Source organism: Chroicocephalus ridibundus, chromosome 2 (assembly GCF_963924245.1).
Source record: "Chroicocephalus ridibundus chromosome 2, bChrRid1.1, whole genome shotgun sequence".
Classification (NCBI taxonomy): Eukaryota; Metazoa; Chordata; class Aves; order Charadriiformes; family Laridae; genus Chroicocephalus; species Chroicocephalus ridibundus.
In genome coordinates this window covers 111,540,831-111,556,879 of record NC_086285.1, presented here as the reverse complement: position 1 = coordinate 111,556,879, position 16,049 = coordinate 111,540,831, and the positions used below count along the sequence as shown (strand labels likewise).

The window sequence follows — 16,049 nt, the reverse complement described above, 5'->3', positions numbered from 1 at the left end:
ACATCCAGATCTGGAAGAATGGGTCTCAGAATTGTAACTGCCAAACCAAATTTCTTTGCCTTATACTTTGAAGGTGAAGAATCCCTCTTGTCTTTCCTTTTTAAAGCAATGAGCTATGTTGTGTCTTAGAGCTGACATAAATGTGCCAAAGAAGACGAAACCAATCTTTCCTCAGGAGAGCCTTCAGCGTGTTTCAGAAATTGGTGAAGCCAGTTGGACATCTGCAAAAGTGCCCAGGACAAGGGGTTGAGGGTGGCTTGTAGCCCAAATTTATGCTCATTTGCTACGTTTAATAAAACAGGAAAGAGAAAAAAACCCATGAATTTTCATTACGTAAAATTTGAAAGTTATATTTGGAAGCAACTTGAAATGTTTTTAATAATAATGAGCTAGGTCTGTGTCTAGTTTTACACCCCAAGCTACCATGCTACAGAATGGTTTGAAGTAATTGTAGATCGCTGTTTGTGATTTGAGCCCTCCTACCTTGTTGCCAAGATGACCTTGAAAGTTGCAATGGGGGAATCCCCTGGTCAGACATCCGGGATTCAGTGACCACCAGAAACATCAAGTGCGAAACTAGTTGGCGATTAAGGAGGAAAAACCTATTACAGGCTGCTCTGCCATCTTGCTGTGTGGCCTCAGATCATTTTATCATCTCTCTCTTTTGCTTGGTCGCGTCTGCGTACAAAGGGTTATGTTACTCTTTGGACCAGATGCCCTCTCTTTGTATACCTGTGCTGACTGACTTCACCAGGGTTATTTCTGGTTGGTACAGATGTAAGATGAGAAGCAGGGTTTCCGTTTACATTGTCAAACACGTTTGATTTCTTTTTTGAACTTCAGCTTATATGTAGAATATAGACCGGTATTTTCTTAACGTGCAAAGTAAGAAGGAAAAAGTTAAGATGATGAATTCTTCAGAATATAAGGCTATGAGCAGGTAAAAAATTAGAGTACTAATAGTTGAGCTGTTCTGGAAATTAGTTTCTTCAGGATATGGTGCTAGGTTTTACAAGCTGATGAATTTTGGATATGCACAGGAGTTCCTGGATGTCAGCGAGAATGTCAGTAAAGTCATTTCACACTTCAAGTCTGTCCTACAAGGAAAGGCCATTGCAGTCCTCAGTGCTCCTCCTCTGGATATGCTAATGCGCTGTGAAAGTGCACATCATGCCTGGATGGGCCCCGCTGATAAAATACCGCCTGGAGATCTCGCAAAGTGCTAATGTGTCAAAGCGCCCACAAGCAGAGGGTGAATAATACTGCTTTCTAAAGGTCATGTCTGTTGAAGTTAGCTAGCGCGCCCTTCTCGCGTGGGGCTGGAGTTCACTCTAAAAAGTTACGTTGTTCTTTGTAATCTCAAAATCCACGGTTTAATGGGTAAAATCAATAGAGCTGATTAAGTGTCTTAATTTAGGCAGCGGGAAAGAAAAGCAAACATTAAAAGTTTTAAACCCTTAAAACTGGCTCTTTGAGGTAGTATGGCTATCTGATCTCAAGTCTTGGCTACTGCAGTATTCCCCAAAAAGTGTTACCTTTTCTGAGAATTGCCTTATACTCATTTCCAATCTCCCTTGGTTTCTTTGTCTTCTAATGAGAAAAATGCTTCTACTTCTTACAATTGCTGGTAGTTACATATGACCATTTGCCAAGCAAAGTTAATAGGTACTCCTGCTAGTGGGTGGACATTTTTAAATAATAACAAAATACAGCTATAATCTTATGTTTATTTTTTCCATCTTACGTTTTGCAGTAATGTTCATCTCTTTCCTCCTATTTACAACCTTACGCCTTTTTTCCTCTTTGGCTTTTAATATTTAATGTTATTCATGAAATGAGTGTAGTGTGTCATTTGTGTACGTAACATTAAATAATAAAATACGTGCAGCTAAAGTATAATTTGAAGTAGCTTACCTTCTGTTATGCTCTTGCAGTTTTGTTTGGGACCTGGTTATGCTAAACACTTCACATAAGACATACATGCGTAAAACTTACATGTGTTAATATAGCTAAAAAAAAAATCTTCAAACGACTTTTAGGAGTAACACAATATATCAGAGTTGTAAACTATTTTTAGTGTCTTGCTGGACGTAGATAACCTCTTGTCCTGGACTTACTTGTTTATAAAGTATGCGTCCATTGTGGACGTGAAAACTGCTTTAATTTCAAACTTACTTACATCTTGGAATTCCAGGTGATTTGGCTGTGCATTTTTTCTATTGGGAGGAAGAGACATTTCCTATTTAGCGAGGAAAAGGTCTGTCTCATCACTGCAGTTAAGGGACTGCAGGCTGAAGCGAAGCTCTGCAAAGAGGAAATGCTTTTCCTCCTTTTGTTTCCTTTTTTGGTTCTTCCTGAAGAACTGTTCCTTGACCCCACTTGGTTAGTTTAGAAGTTCTGGTTCACCAGAATGGTCTGTTCTCTAAATTCTTGCTTAAAAAGGAAAAGCATTTTGAGTCTGCTTTTATGAGCATATTTAATTAATGTTCATTCTTCTGTTCAACCACTGTTTTCATTGCTAGACATTTAGAGGATAGGTGAGAGTTCTTCTTTCAAGTGTATACTTTGTCACTTGTTTCTCCACACCGTGGTTGTTGCTTATTTAAGTTAGGAAAGCCATTGTCCAGGGTCACTGGGTTTTGTTTGGCTTTGTTTTTTCCATTCCTAATATCTGTTGAAGACCGGTAGGTCGGATCATTCTCAGTTTGGTATCTTAAGTTTACATTTTCTTATCTGCTTCTCTTGGAGGCACCATTTGCGGTCATTGCTGCTGCATCCGAGTTTATTCTCAAACACTCACAAAGAAGTTACCAGCTGATTTAGCTACCATGCAAACTGCAAGGCACCCGACTTCCTCCAGGACAGTTCTTCTTTGTATATGTAAATGAAAGTGTAGGTATCTCCCCTCCTATCCTTACAGCACGGTTATGTTAGCTCTATGCTATGCAAGGTCACTCCCATGATATTTGTCTAATATCAGCTGCCAAAGGCTGTTTCCGAGGCATCTGGGTGCTTGCTTTAGTGCTTTGCTCTGTCTTTGAAGTCTCCTGTTGTCAGAGGACCCAGTGGAAGAGCAGCCAGCATCTCCAGTGCTCTATTTCCCTGTCCCCTGGCATTCGTGGGGAGATGTGCTGGGTGAGGCCTTGGGCCTCATCCCTTCTGAAGGGGTTGAGAGTCTGAAGGCAAGGGAAAGGCTTGATTTTTGTCAGCTTATTTGCATGTAGAAGCATACAACTTAAATAGAACCAAAACCCCTTCTTCTCCCAGGACTTGATATTGTAGTCCAGCCCACATTGAGTGCCCTGAGGCATAAAGATTCACATTACTCATTGTTGCTTGGTACACCAAGAATGGTGTCTCACAGGTGTCTATGTTTGACCACAGCTATTAATCCCCTCAAAATGTGTTAAACGTGACATTTAAAAATGCTTTCAAATTCAGGACAGCAGCCAAATAAAACCTGTCATTAGTATATATAAAAGTAAATAATCTTACTAGCCCTATCCAGTGTGACTAGATATAATAATATATTTTTTCTGAAATTCTTGTTAAATCCTGCATTGGAAAACATGATAGACTTAATTAGGTGTCTGACGCCAGAGAAACTATGCCACTTAATTTCATTGCTGAGGTTTTTGCAGAATGATGTCTAACAGGAGAATAAATTCAATTTTTAAGAAAAAACAAAAACCTTACAAAAGTAGTACAGACTTGATAACAGTCAGGACAAAGATGCTGAAAATCATTTGAATTTACAGGAGTAAATTGCAAACAAAATCTGAGGCAGTGTTGGGTATATGTGTGGTAAGGTAATCATGATGGTTGTACGCTTGACTAGCAAGATAGCACATCCAAAACCGAATATTTGGGTGTACTGAAAGTAGGACACTTTTACCTAACATAGGCCACTTGGTCAGTTTAAATGTACTCCAGGAAAACTTTACTCTCACAGTAAGTGACTGATTCAAGTTCTTAATTATTTTCCCATATTATTAAGCTAAGCTATTTGATTCTTTACCTACATGTAGGGTTTTTCTCCTGCGCTTCAGCAGCTTCCTCTTTTCACTCCAGTGTTTTGGTAATTCAGCAAAGATTATGTGTACACCTGGTAAATGATCTTCCCTCTTCTCTAAGCATTATGATTGGGAGTTATTAGGGAAATGCAGTATGTCTTTGCTTTTGTTAAACAAAAGTCAACCTCCGTATTAACTCTTCCAGACCTTTTCCTCAGTGACCCACAGAAAACATCTTCAGTAATTTTTTTTTTTCTAATAATGCAGGCTGGGGGGATGGATTGGCAGGAGGTAAGAAAATAATGTTCTGTTTTATATTCAGGTTTATAGTCATGCACAAGTAACACGTGAATCATTATTTTAATGAATGGGTAAGCAATTTCCAGTGTACAATGTGCTGATACCTCGTTAATTATCAGCTATACATCTTTTAAAGAAAATCTCATAATAATTGATAGCCACCTTTTAGTTTATAATACTTAATAATACAAAATTAATCTAGTTTGCAGTGTGTATAGAAGGTGGTAATCTATGTTAATCAATTATAAATAAAACCTTAATATTTGATACATCTGACAATGATCACCAGAAATAATTTCTAAAAAGAACATCTTTTTGAACAATAGTTTTTTCCCTAAACGTTACTATTGGGAATTGACTGATGTTAAAGATATTCAGCATTTTTACCTTATCCTTAGTGGGGTTTGCACTACTTTATAATTTTTTTCCTTGCTTAGCTAAAGGGTAAACTCTGATAGGTTTTTGGGTGGAGAGGAGGGATGAGATAGGGGTGGTGGTGGAAGGAAAAATAGGATTAAAACATAACTTTGAGAAAGTATTTTATTTCTAGACTGAAAATTATTTTGTCTCGTGCATTAAGTTGCTGCACTTGCTCTCCCCATCCCTGTGCTTCCTGGAGGGCTCCGCTCGAGGCCAAGGCGACCTCCCTGACCGCCCTTCACCATTGACCTCTGAGCCACCACTCATCCCTAGAGGTTTAAACGTGTCCTGCCTATGGAAAATTGTATTTTCCCTGGCACAGGATTTCTCCAGCTTTCTTGCTTTCTTAGCTGCGGGAAAAATTCTGGTAAGATGTAGACAGCGATGGATTTATGAAGTGTCTAACTCCTAAGTAGCAAGAGGAATGCGATGATGCTGCATAAGGCCATGAAGGAAATTTCTTGGCTTGTGGAGGCACAGATTCTTTGAATTGAGAGGAGTGCGCACCTCAGCACAGCGCTAAGGACTGGGGGTTTTATATCAAAGAAAAAAAAATATTACTTTTGCATTCATGAAGAAGCTTATTAAGAACAAAACGATTGTGCTTGTATCTTGCAGGCGCTGCTGCTGTGGTGGCAGAACCTGCAATGTAAGCAAAGCGTCTCTGCTTTGATAGTGGTTTGTACTTGCCTGTGTAGCAATAAATGCTCTTGTAAGAGGAGCATGATGGTACTTCTGAAGGAACCAATGAAGTTGCTTATTGCTGATGTAAAATTAAAGAAAAGGAGACACTTTGAAAGACTGTCATAATTGGTCGGACCTTATATTGGCTGTTTTCCAGGTCTGATGTCATATATGAAATTTAGTTTGAAAAGAAGTAAACTTGAAAGGAAACTTTTAATATTTAGTCCACAATATAAACAGACATCTCAGTCTGTGTTCTTACAAGCTTCCATCCTGTTTCTCATCCGTGAAATACTCCTGTTTTCCTCCACCTCTTCCCTTAAGTGGTGTTTTTGGTGGGCATGACTCTGCAAAATGTCAGAGCTAAGCTGTAGCCAGCAAGAGTCAGAAGAAAAGTCATGACGGGGTAACATGAAGAGTGGGAGAGCAGCAGAGCTTGGACCCAGCTTCTGCTCCTGGATTTTAGTGGGGGTTTTTTTGACAGGTACAGTTCCCTTGTGTCTCCCATGCAGTGTGTTTCCGTACCTTCCTGTCTGTGCCTGTGATGAAGTGAGTTGATGTGCATCTGCCCACTGTTTGCAGATGCACCTTATGAGTAAGGAAGGACAAGGAGATGACAATGTGCCACTTTTTGTCAAATTTGGTGCTGCTTGACTTGGGGACCGTAAGTGGTTAAAAGATCTCTTTTATCATGATACACTAATACAGTAGAAAGGAATGTCCTCATATCTCCTTTGAATGGAAAGGTTGTTGTACTTGATTTGTTTGCTGTAGTTATAAGCTCTCCGGGGTAACGACCTTTCTTATGTAGTTTGTAAAGCACTGTGTCTACTGATGGTGTTCTGCAAATTGCTGTAAAAAACATAACATGGGGAGAAATGTACCAGCACTTACCTCTTCTATTCTTCTTCTCTCTCCAATGTAATAAAATGATACAATTATAATTGAGGAAGATAATGTAGTCTAAATGCTGCTGTTTTCAAGGAATTAGAAGCCCTTTATCAAATATTTAGAGTAAAATACCTTTTTTAATTCTGTGAAGACGGATATGTTGAAGTTTAGCTTGAAAAAATCTGCTTTATATGGCCATTAACTTAATTTTGAGGGTGTTTAAAAAATACAAAGTTAACATGTCCGTAGAGACCAGTAGTGTTTCAGGCACATGCTCTTTAAAAGCTCTGTCATAGTTTAGTTTGCTTCAGATATTTCTGAACACAGGAACCAAAATTAGATTGATTGCAAGTAAATAAAAAAGAAGATATTTTTGAATTTGATCACCGTTCAGTCATGTTCTAAAAAAATGCTGAAAACAAAGGTATTTTTCCCATTTTGAAACTTGGATACTAGTTTTTGTAGTGTTTTCTGCAATGTTTAGTGTTTTTTAAGACTTCAGATTGCGGACTCGGTTGATTATACGGTAAATTTAGTTTTCACTGGAAAGGTGGGATGTGTACAGCTTTGCTGGTGCAGAGAAAAGCTGTAAAATGCTTCCGAGGCACCCTGATTCATTTTATTATTTTTTTTAAGTGCTGTGATTTTGGGAATTGCAACCTGTGCCTTTTGAAAGATCAAGTTTTGTGATGCACAGTGTATTGGACAGAGACTAATATTGAATGTCAGCTGCTCTTCTCTAGTAGTGAATCTGCTTATGAAAGGCTGCAGAAAGTTTAAAGGTTATTATCTTGTGTTTGTTTACTTTGCAAAGATAAGACTTCAGAGAAAATCGAAGGGCACTGTCTGGAATTCCCAGTCACTGCAGTTCCATGGAGAGCATCGATCCCTTCCTAGAGGTTGCTGGGGACTCATTATCTCCCTGTTCATTGTAGGCTGCTGATGAAATCTCCAATATTTCAGGTTTGCGATTCTTTTATTGTTGTTTTGGCTGTTTGTCAAAATTAAATGGCTTAACCAAATCAATATGCTGTCTTGCTCGTTAACGTCTGCATTTCGCATGTCCACATTTTTTTCATTTTGAATGTAGCCAGAATGGAATGAGCCACAACAATGACAAAAAAGAGCCTTTTTGGCCTCTGAAGCTTCTAGACCTTAAGGAAACTTTCCAGAAAATAAAATCTTCTCTCAGTTATGCAATCAGAGCTTCCATCAAGATCAGTGATAATTGCACGCATGTGCCCGTAGGTAGGAATCTGTCGCTGAAGAATAAACGCAGCAAGGTCAGAGACAGAATATAAGTTGTGATGATTGTGAACTTTGCTTAATTTAGAACAACAATTTGTGTATTCGGCTGTGTTTATTGGTGAGACAGTTAATTGCACAGTTAAGAATAAATAAACGACTTCCTCTGTTGTGATGGCCTCTCTTTCCATGGGGTGACTCAGCTTTTCTCACCAATTTAAGTTGTGGTGATATGTGGCTTTAGATACATGTTTATCATTAGCTAAAATAACACAGCTGTTAAGAAAAGGTTTATTGCCATACTTATTCTGCATGCTGAGCACATTCTGTGTACACGTCAAACAAAATGCCAATTTAATAGGCCCCCTCAGAGTTTCCAAAGGAGTGATGATGAAAGTTTGGCAAGTTTACTTGCGCCGTTCTGTATAAAATCTGCACGGCTATTATCTACCAGACACTTGCAATATGAAAAATGCCAATGGTGTTTTTACATTCTTGAGAGTCTTAATAAGCTACATGTGTCAAAACTGTAAGGTTGAATTATCTCAAGCACGCATGAACATGGCAATGCAGTTTCCTTTTCTTATCCACATGAAGTTATTCCTAATCTTAATGATAAACAAATAGCATTGGAAATATTTAAATATAACACATGTATTTTAACACGTTACTGGCGTGCAGTGGGGTGGGCAAGGGTGTGTGTTTTGGAGATGCCCTCCTGTGAGCAGCCCATGCTGAGAGACGCGAGAGGCACACAGCCTGTCACAGCTCTGCCCCGTGCCACAGGTACTCGCTTGTGGTTCAACTCCAGCGACTCTTTGTACTAGCAACATCTAGGACAGGGATTTAGTCACCATTTGTTCTACTATTAAACAACGTGGAGCCAAAAAATGCACTTGCTTTGCTCTGTTATAGTTAAAAATAATTCCATGCCTTTTTTAAATCACAATCGTCATTCTGTAAGAGTTTGAATCCTGCTGTTCTGGGTCCAGTCTCACTAATGCTAAGCATAAAAACCAAACCAAACCAAAAAACCCAACTTTTTTTTTTTTAATCAAATAATGAAATAGAAAACCAATGTATTTTTGCTTCTTTTTACTTTTTGCTGTTCCTTGAATGATTGGAATTCATGTTTTTCTACCTTTCTCTGTCACCACGCTGAACATTTTTGTAACCTGTACGCTGTGTTTTAGTGAAGCTGAAGAATAAGTGGATTTGTGCACGTGCATTTAGAGATGACCTATGAGAAACCTAAGGTAAAAAATGAAAAAAATTGCTAGGAGGGCCGTGTGATCTTCCTGTGGGTCAGAACTATCTGTATCATTTCTGAATGACCACTGATTTAATCAAGTTACTGCCTGAATTGAGAAGTCATGCTATAAAGCAGAATACTAAATCCATATTAAAATTAGTGGTCATTAGTTTGGTCTCAGTTTGTTTTGAGCAGAAATGTAAAGGAAAGTAAATAAAAGGAAGATGGCTTGGTTTAGATGCATCTGTCTACGTCCTTACCTGACACCCAATAATAAATACAGCAGGTCGGCAAATTCAAGTTGCCAGTCGTATCGTACAGTGGTGAAAAGCTGACTGTCTGTCGCAGAATAGATGGAGCCCAGTGCAAATGGTTAGGACGATACCCTTCTTCTGTTTCTGCTGCAAAAAGTTTACGTTTTGCTTCGTTTAACTGTCCAGCCCCTGCAGTCGCACTGGTCTAGGAGCTATAGCTTTTCACAAAATAAAATTTTCCAGGCAACATCTAAAGTATTTAATAACAATAATACGCTTTATGATTTCCCATTTTTACCTCACATCAGATGACTGTTTGAAGAGCTCAGGCTGAGGGAAAGGGAAATTCAGGCTAACGTTTTTCACAGAGTCTATTTTGGGCATCAGCTCTGGGTGCCAGGCTTCAGAGGGAGGCTTTGACTTAAAGAGAAAGCCTGTGCTCTTACCTCCTGCTCCCTCAGGTTTGAACTACGGGATTCAGCACCTTCTGTCAGGCTTTGAATGTTTTAGACCGAGTCCCCTAATTCAGTTACTCTTTTTGATAAACTGACTTACATGGGCTGCCAGAGGGCCAGTGAACCCACCCTGAATGAGGAAAGGAGAAGAGTTGTCTGAATGCCCAGATTTGTGCTTAGCTTTCAAGACGGTCTTCTCGGGCCTCTCAGAAAATCTCTTCTTTAATGGCTAGCCAGGAAATCTTTTAACCAGACCTGAACTAAACGTTTATGTCCCCTCTTTTTAATGCCTTCCAGACTCATAGTCATCCTGTAGTGTTTTTCATATTTGAGTTTCCTAGATTTGCTGCCTTTCATTTTTTTTTTTTTTTGCCTTGTTTATTCAATTCAAGTTAGTATTTGAAAAATAAAGAGTAAATTACGGGGTGTTTTCAAAGTATGGAGTACTTAACAAATGTGCATATTTTGTCACAACAATGACATGTTTATGCTGATGTATCTCTACTGTAATCAATGAAATTTTTCTATCGTAAGTGAGGGATAACTTGGTCGGGATTACTGAGTTCACAGGATAGCTAATATACTTCCATGATACACACATGAAGTATATGATACTTCCGTGAAACCAAATATAAATGTTTCCATTACAAAGTAATGGAAAGTGATGACTGATCAGCGTGCTTAGTGCTTAATTTTGATTTTTGTTTTGTTTTTTTTTCTGTTGATCCCTGGTCAGATAATTGCTCAACAAAGTTGCAATACCAGCAAAAAATAGCTAATTTTTTCTCAAGGGAAAGATAGGTTATTGATACTTCACATGTCAGTCCTCCAGTTGTATGAAACTAGTTTTCTCTGTGTACAGCACTTCTTCTGCTAGCAGTTAGGAATTAACTACCTCTTGGCTCGCCTTGGAAATTCATGATGTCAGTCTACCTAAGTACAGCAGTCAAGCGATGCAAAGCCTCTGCCTTTACCTAGTTTTGTTCTCCCATGCCTGCTCTAAATGTTACCAGGATTTGTGTGCTTATTGTAAGGATTTTCTTCGAAAATGCAGTAATATGACTTAGGCACAGCTGGAAATAGGTTAATTTGTTTTCAATTACTAGCTGCTTTCCTATTCACGTGGGACTGAAATCTTTGCTCCTGGTAAGTTATAACTAAAAATTAGTTGGAGTTGGACTGGGGGTGCCCTATTAAAAAAACACAAAAATTAAAAAAAAAAAAAAAATTAACATCAAATTACTGGATTTAAGAGTTGGGATGGCAGTGTCCTGTTAAGGCCACAGTGTGAAAGAAAACCTTGTTTTAAGCAGCTGCAGGAAGCTTGCACTTTCCTGTAGGGTGTCTCAGCTTTAACATCTTTGTACTTGTTTGCTGGCAGCTTTTTTTGTGTCGTAGTAATAAGCAGACCTGACCTGGGAGGTGGGGACATGGCTAACAAATAAATAGCGACATTGAAAGAAAAAAGCATGTTTTATACTTGTTTAACAAATGGGTACATGACTGTGTGTTCTGCTGTATTGTAAGCTTGAATTCTGACAGCAGGTAACAGCCAAGTGGAGTTGCGTTACTGGAGTCTGAACATGCGAAATGTGGGTGCTTTTAGTTACCTGGCAGCGTTGTGTTTCGATGGAGCAGCCAGTTGTTTGCTCTTGCTGTTTGCTGCAGGAATAGAGAGCTGATGTCTTAGCGGGGGGAAAAATAACTGGAGGAAACGTTGGATGGAAAAAATATTTTAGGTATTGCTGTATGTGGTAGCATGAGTGTTTGAGGTCAGTATTATTCAAGTGTTTGGCTGTTTAGGTGCTGGCTGTGAAGTTTTTCTGCTGACAAACAACTTCTCATGAAACCCTTTCATCGCGTCACCCCTAGGGATCCACAAGTTTGCTATGGAGAAATATTTACAAAGATGAATGATTTAAGGCTGCCTTTAAGAAGAACTTTCACAGCCAAGAACTATGCATACTTGCTAGTGGATATCATCATATGCATACATTTCTGCGCCCCTTTTATAGTAATATTAGTGATTTTTTCCCTTTTCACCAGTACTGTTGTTGCAAAGTTATAGACAGCCAGTTGCATATTGACATAGAGCACGTTCCTCTAAAACAGACTTAGATAAAAGTCTTAATTTTGTCTGGGAAGGGAAAAGGCTCTCTTCTGCAGAACATTGTGATACACCTTGCTGTGCCCAGCGCAGCCAGCAGGAAGCTGCTGAGCTGCTGAAACTTTTCCGCATAAGCTTTCAGCTCCAAAAAATGCTTCTCTGCTCCTTGATTTGGGGTATTGTTGTTCGTAGTCGCTGGAGCCCCCGGTCTCACCGTGCACCTCTGCCACATGGGGAACAACACAACTTACTACTGGGGGAAAAACTAGCCGAAACACAGGTTTTGTTTAAGCGCTGGGAAGTCGTTAGTCATTCTTAACCACCTCTGACTGCAAAGTGTCATGAAGTAGTATCTGTTTCTTCTGAAGACTCTCTCCCTTACTTACATGTCTCCCCTGTTGGCATACAGTGAAAAGCAGCTGTTGAAGACACCAAAGTTCTTTGTCCTCTGGTAGCCTGGTGTCAGTTCAACAAGGAAGAGATGATCTTTTCAGCAGGGGAAAGAGGCTACTAAAAGCTTATGGGGATTTTGTGCTTGGTAACTTCTGCCAGGGGCACTGAAAGTTTTCTTCCTGCATTTCGGCTGGGGAAAGCTGAAGAATAAGTGGATTTGTGCATATGCATTTAGAGATGACCTATGAGAAACCTAAGGTAAAAAATGAAAAAAATTGCTAGGAGGGCCATGTGATCTTTCTGTGGGTCAGTATACAATGGCTGTAAGCCCCAGGATTTTCATTTCAGTGCTAGGCAGCACCTAGGCAGCCCTGGGGTATGGGGTCAGTATTACAGCCATAGCTGTCTGTGGCGGTTATCGTCCTGCTTTCTGTTGCTAGTTAAAAAATACATCAGCTACATAATTTCTTGATTGTGATAGGTACAACCTACCAGTAGATGGTCTCTGTTTCTTCAGTCTAAATTACCCAGTTGTGTAGATACTCAAAACTGTTGCTTTTGTGACATGGACTTCATCTGAAGTGAATGTCTTTGCAGAGTTGATGTCACGTGGGAACAAGGGCCATTCTGCTTCTTCAGTTGTCCTCTCACGCTGGTTAGAGCACCTTGTGTGGTTTAGAGGAACTCAGATATGAGGCAAATCTTCAATGGGCACGTGCAGATGTGGAGTTAATGTTTTGTCATAAAGATGTGTCAGGTGGCTCAGTTCTCATTCATTTCTAATCAGCGCAGTTCTTACTGAGCACATGTGAGGCTGGAGAGCCTGTGGGTCAGATCTTGGAGCTGGTCTTTCACGGGCCTAGCTGGAAGGGAGATGAGGGAGTATGGCACGTGACTGGATGTAGTTGTAGAGAACTGTTATCTCAGGCACTCTTCAGTGAAAGAAGCAGCAACAAGCCTTCTCGGGGTTTATGATCTCCATATGTCGTCTCTGACAAGAATGCCACAAGCTGTCTTCTATTTTTGGGCACTCCCTAAATTAGTTAGAAAATCATTGACCCTTGGGCTTCACCTAGTAACAATGAATGCTTGAAGTCTTACATTTGATGTTTGAAAGTCCAAGGCGGGGACCTTTTCAGGATTTATGTTCTGCTTAAGTTTCTGTTATTTCAGTAGTGACCCTGAAAAACCATCATTTTATAAGCAGAGAGCAGACACCTGCTCCACATCTGTCCTTCGGTTCATCTGCCTTCTGAAGCTCTTCTGCTGTTTTTATAGTTAGCCGTCTTTTGTGTTCCTCGCCAAAAAGTTTGTGGTTCTCAGTTGTCATTTCAGGAGACAAAAGGATAGTGAGAAATCTCCTGTGACTAGCAAGGTAATGTTAGTTGTGGCTTTTGATGGTATTACTTCTGCTGCAGAGCATCTTACAGCCTCGGGCATTTGGATAATTTTGACTTCTCTCCTGAGCTCTCCAGCCATTTTTCTGTTCTGCTGGAGCACCAGAGAGGCAGATGGACAATACTGCATGCACCTAATGTCTGTTTTAGCTGCAATATATGGAACAGAAACGTGGTTTGGGTCTTCTTCCTCACTCCCTAGTCTTATACTGACTTTAAAATTAGAAAAAAAAAAAAAGTAATATGTTCAGGGGATTCAGTGCTTATCATTTTCTTTGCAAAACGTTTATTGGAAGTATCATTGATTCAGACAATTATCCTTGGTATCCTAAGTGCATCTTTTGAAACTTAACTTCAGAAGTGATCTTGGCAGGATCCATTGCTTTGTAATCCATAATCCAGTTGAAAAACTAGTAGCGCTTATCTGTCTGGAAAGCAGAAAGTCTTCACTGATTTCATGGTGGCTAGTAAAAAGTGACGCAAACCACCGTCACGATTTCTAAATCAAGTCCCTTGAGACTTCAGTTCCTCTGTAGTTCTCTCTGACTGACCTGAGCCCTGGGCATTGAATGGGTGTTAGACGGAGGTGTAACGCATCTGAAGGATGTGTAAAACTGAGCTGTGTAGAGGTGCTTGGGTTGGTGGGACAGAGCCTGGATTGTTCCAGGTGTGACACAATAGATGCTCTGCAAGTACCTGCTCTGTTTTGTGACAGCGGTTTTTTGGGCAGACATAAATTCAGTAAATGCAGCGCAAGACAGAATCCCGTTGAATTGATTCTGACCTTTTAAAAAATACTATTTGATAAAGCATAGATGCTCAGGTAGATAAATTGTCTCAATAAAAAAAAGACAAAATAAAATAAGTATTACTTTTAATGAGATACTGTGCAGCAGTGTCTTTAGTTAACTGGAATTATGTAGCCTGTATTTCAAATTAAAGAAGTAATGAAACCAAAGGTAGCATGCTTTTGTCCATTGCGTTTTGGATGACAAATATGTCTGAAAGTTGTGATCTTCTGTGATGCCAGGAGATGATTTAAAAAAAAAAAAACCAAACAAAAAAGTCATGCGATTGACCCCTTGTGCCATCATCAGTTTGCTATGTGGATCGAAAGATTGACAACCAGACATGCGGGAGATGTTTTTAAAGTGTTCTGGGGTTTGAAAACTTGGAATTATGGGTGTTGTCTTTTAGATGTCTTTTAGTTTAAAACTAAAAGACAAGACCGTACAGAATGGCAGAGTGAGAGCAGTGGTGTGGTGTTATTTTTCTGTTAACAGATATGGGAGTGGAAATCTCGTTATTCCAGTAGCTTCTGAATGTTAAAGTTCATCAAACAGTGTCTGCAAGGAGAAGAAATAAAATTAAACGGATGCTACAGCCCTCTGTTTCTAGCTCATGTAAATACAGCAGCCATGAAAAATCCAAATTTCTGGAAAAGAAGGAATGTTTATTATAAAGAGCCTCTAGTCACTGAACAACACAAACATCTGGTAGCCTGTGTAAGGAAGGTTCATTAAGTCAGTTTATTCGTGCTTATCTAAACCAGTCAAGATGAGCTCAGAACTAATTTACTAATCTTTGAGTTTCTTCCCTTGCATGGGAATACACCCTGATTCAGACCTGGCCTGCAGTTATGGATATCTTTACTTTGGTAGCTATGACTTCCAGTGACTTCAGAGACCAAAAAAACTTCTCCTGAGACAAGATATCGTCTAACTGAAACGATAGGAGCTGTGCGAACAGGATTTTACATGTCTGCCACTCGTACCAAAATCTATGATAATACAGATACCCCAGGGTCTGGAGGGAGGGGTTCTTGGTCTGTCCCGGATCTTCAAGGATGTCCCTTTATTTGTCTGAAAAAGTCTTTTGTTTCACTTCTTCATGGGTTGTTTCTGCTAGTTAAGCGATGCAGTAGAGCATGACGGGTGCGCCAAAGACTGCTCTGATATCCAAAAGTATGTGTCTGTTTTCCTGAATCATAGAATAGTTTGGGTTGGAAGGGACCTTTAAAGGTCATCTAGTCCAACCCCCCTGCAGTAAGCAGGGACATCTTCAACTAGATCAGGTTGCTCAGAGCCCCATCCAGCCTGACCTTGAATGTTTCCAGGGATGGGGCGTCTGCCACCTCTCTGGGCAACCTGTTCCAGTGTTTCAGACCCCTTAGGGACATCATGTGTCACTGATCTCCACCTCGACACTGATCATTCTAACTCTTAGTAATTGTATCACAAGTACCACTAGTTTTCTTTTGTAGGAAACAGTCGTCATTACACAAATGAGTCATGCTACCATGAATTGAGGTGCTCAACAGCTTTTCAAACATTAGACCTTATTTAGTGGAAAGGAAAAAGCCTGGTTCAGAATCTGAAGAGGGAGAGCAGTACCTAAACAGTGATAAATTAAACAAAAAATTAGGGAAGACAGATTGGAAGATGAGTGTAGGAAAGGCAGATGAATCACAGAGTTGATAAGAATGACAGACTCGGTATCATAGCAAATGCCTGCTCCATGGAACAAAAGAATTAACAAGGTAGTAAATGTTGTAAACACATCTTATATAAGAGCTAGTGTTTCGTGTTAAAAAAAAGGTTTATTATGATTGCCGTAATGAACTTTGCATGAAGAAGAA

General features: G+C 39.6%; 1 protein-coding gene across 3 annotated transcripts in view; it reads left to right on the top strand.

Moving 5' to 3' along the window:
• Positions 1-16,049, top strand: part of LDLRAD4 (low density lipoprotein receptor class A domain containing 4) — a 296,688-nt gene that overhangs the window by 63,609 nt on the left and 217,030 nt on the right. Inside the window, exon 3 of one of the 3 annotated variants that reach the window (XM_063326471.1) lies at positions 7,123-7,271. The exons of the other annotated variants lie outside the window; for them this stretch is intronic. The gene's annotated coding sequence lies outside the window, so the exon portion shown is untranslated. The remainder of the gene's footprint in view (positions 1-7,122; positions 7,272-16,049) is intronic. 3 annotated transcript variants of the gene reach the window in all.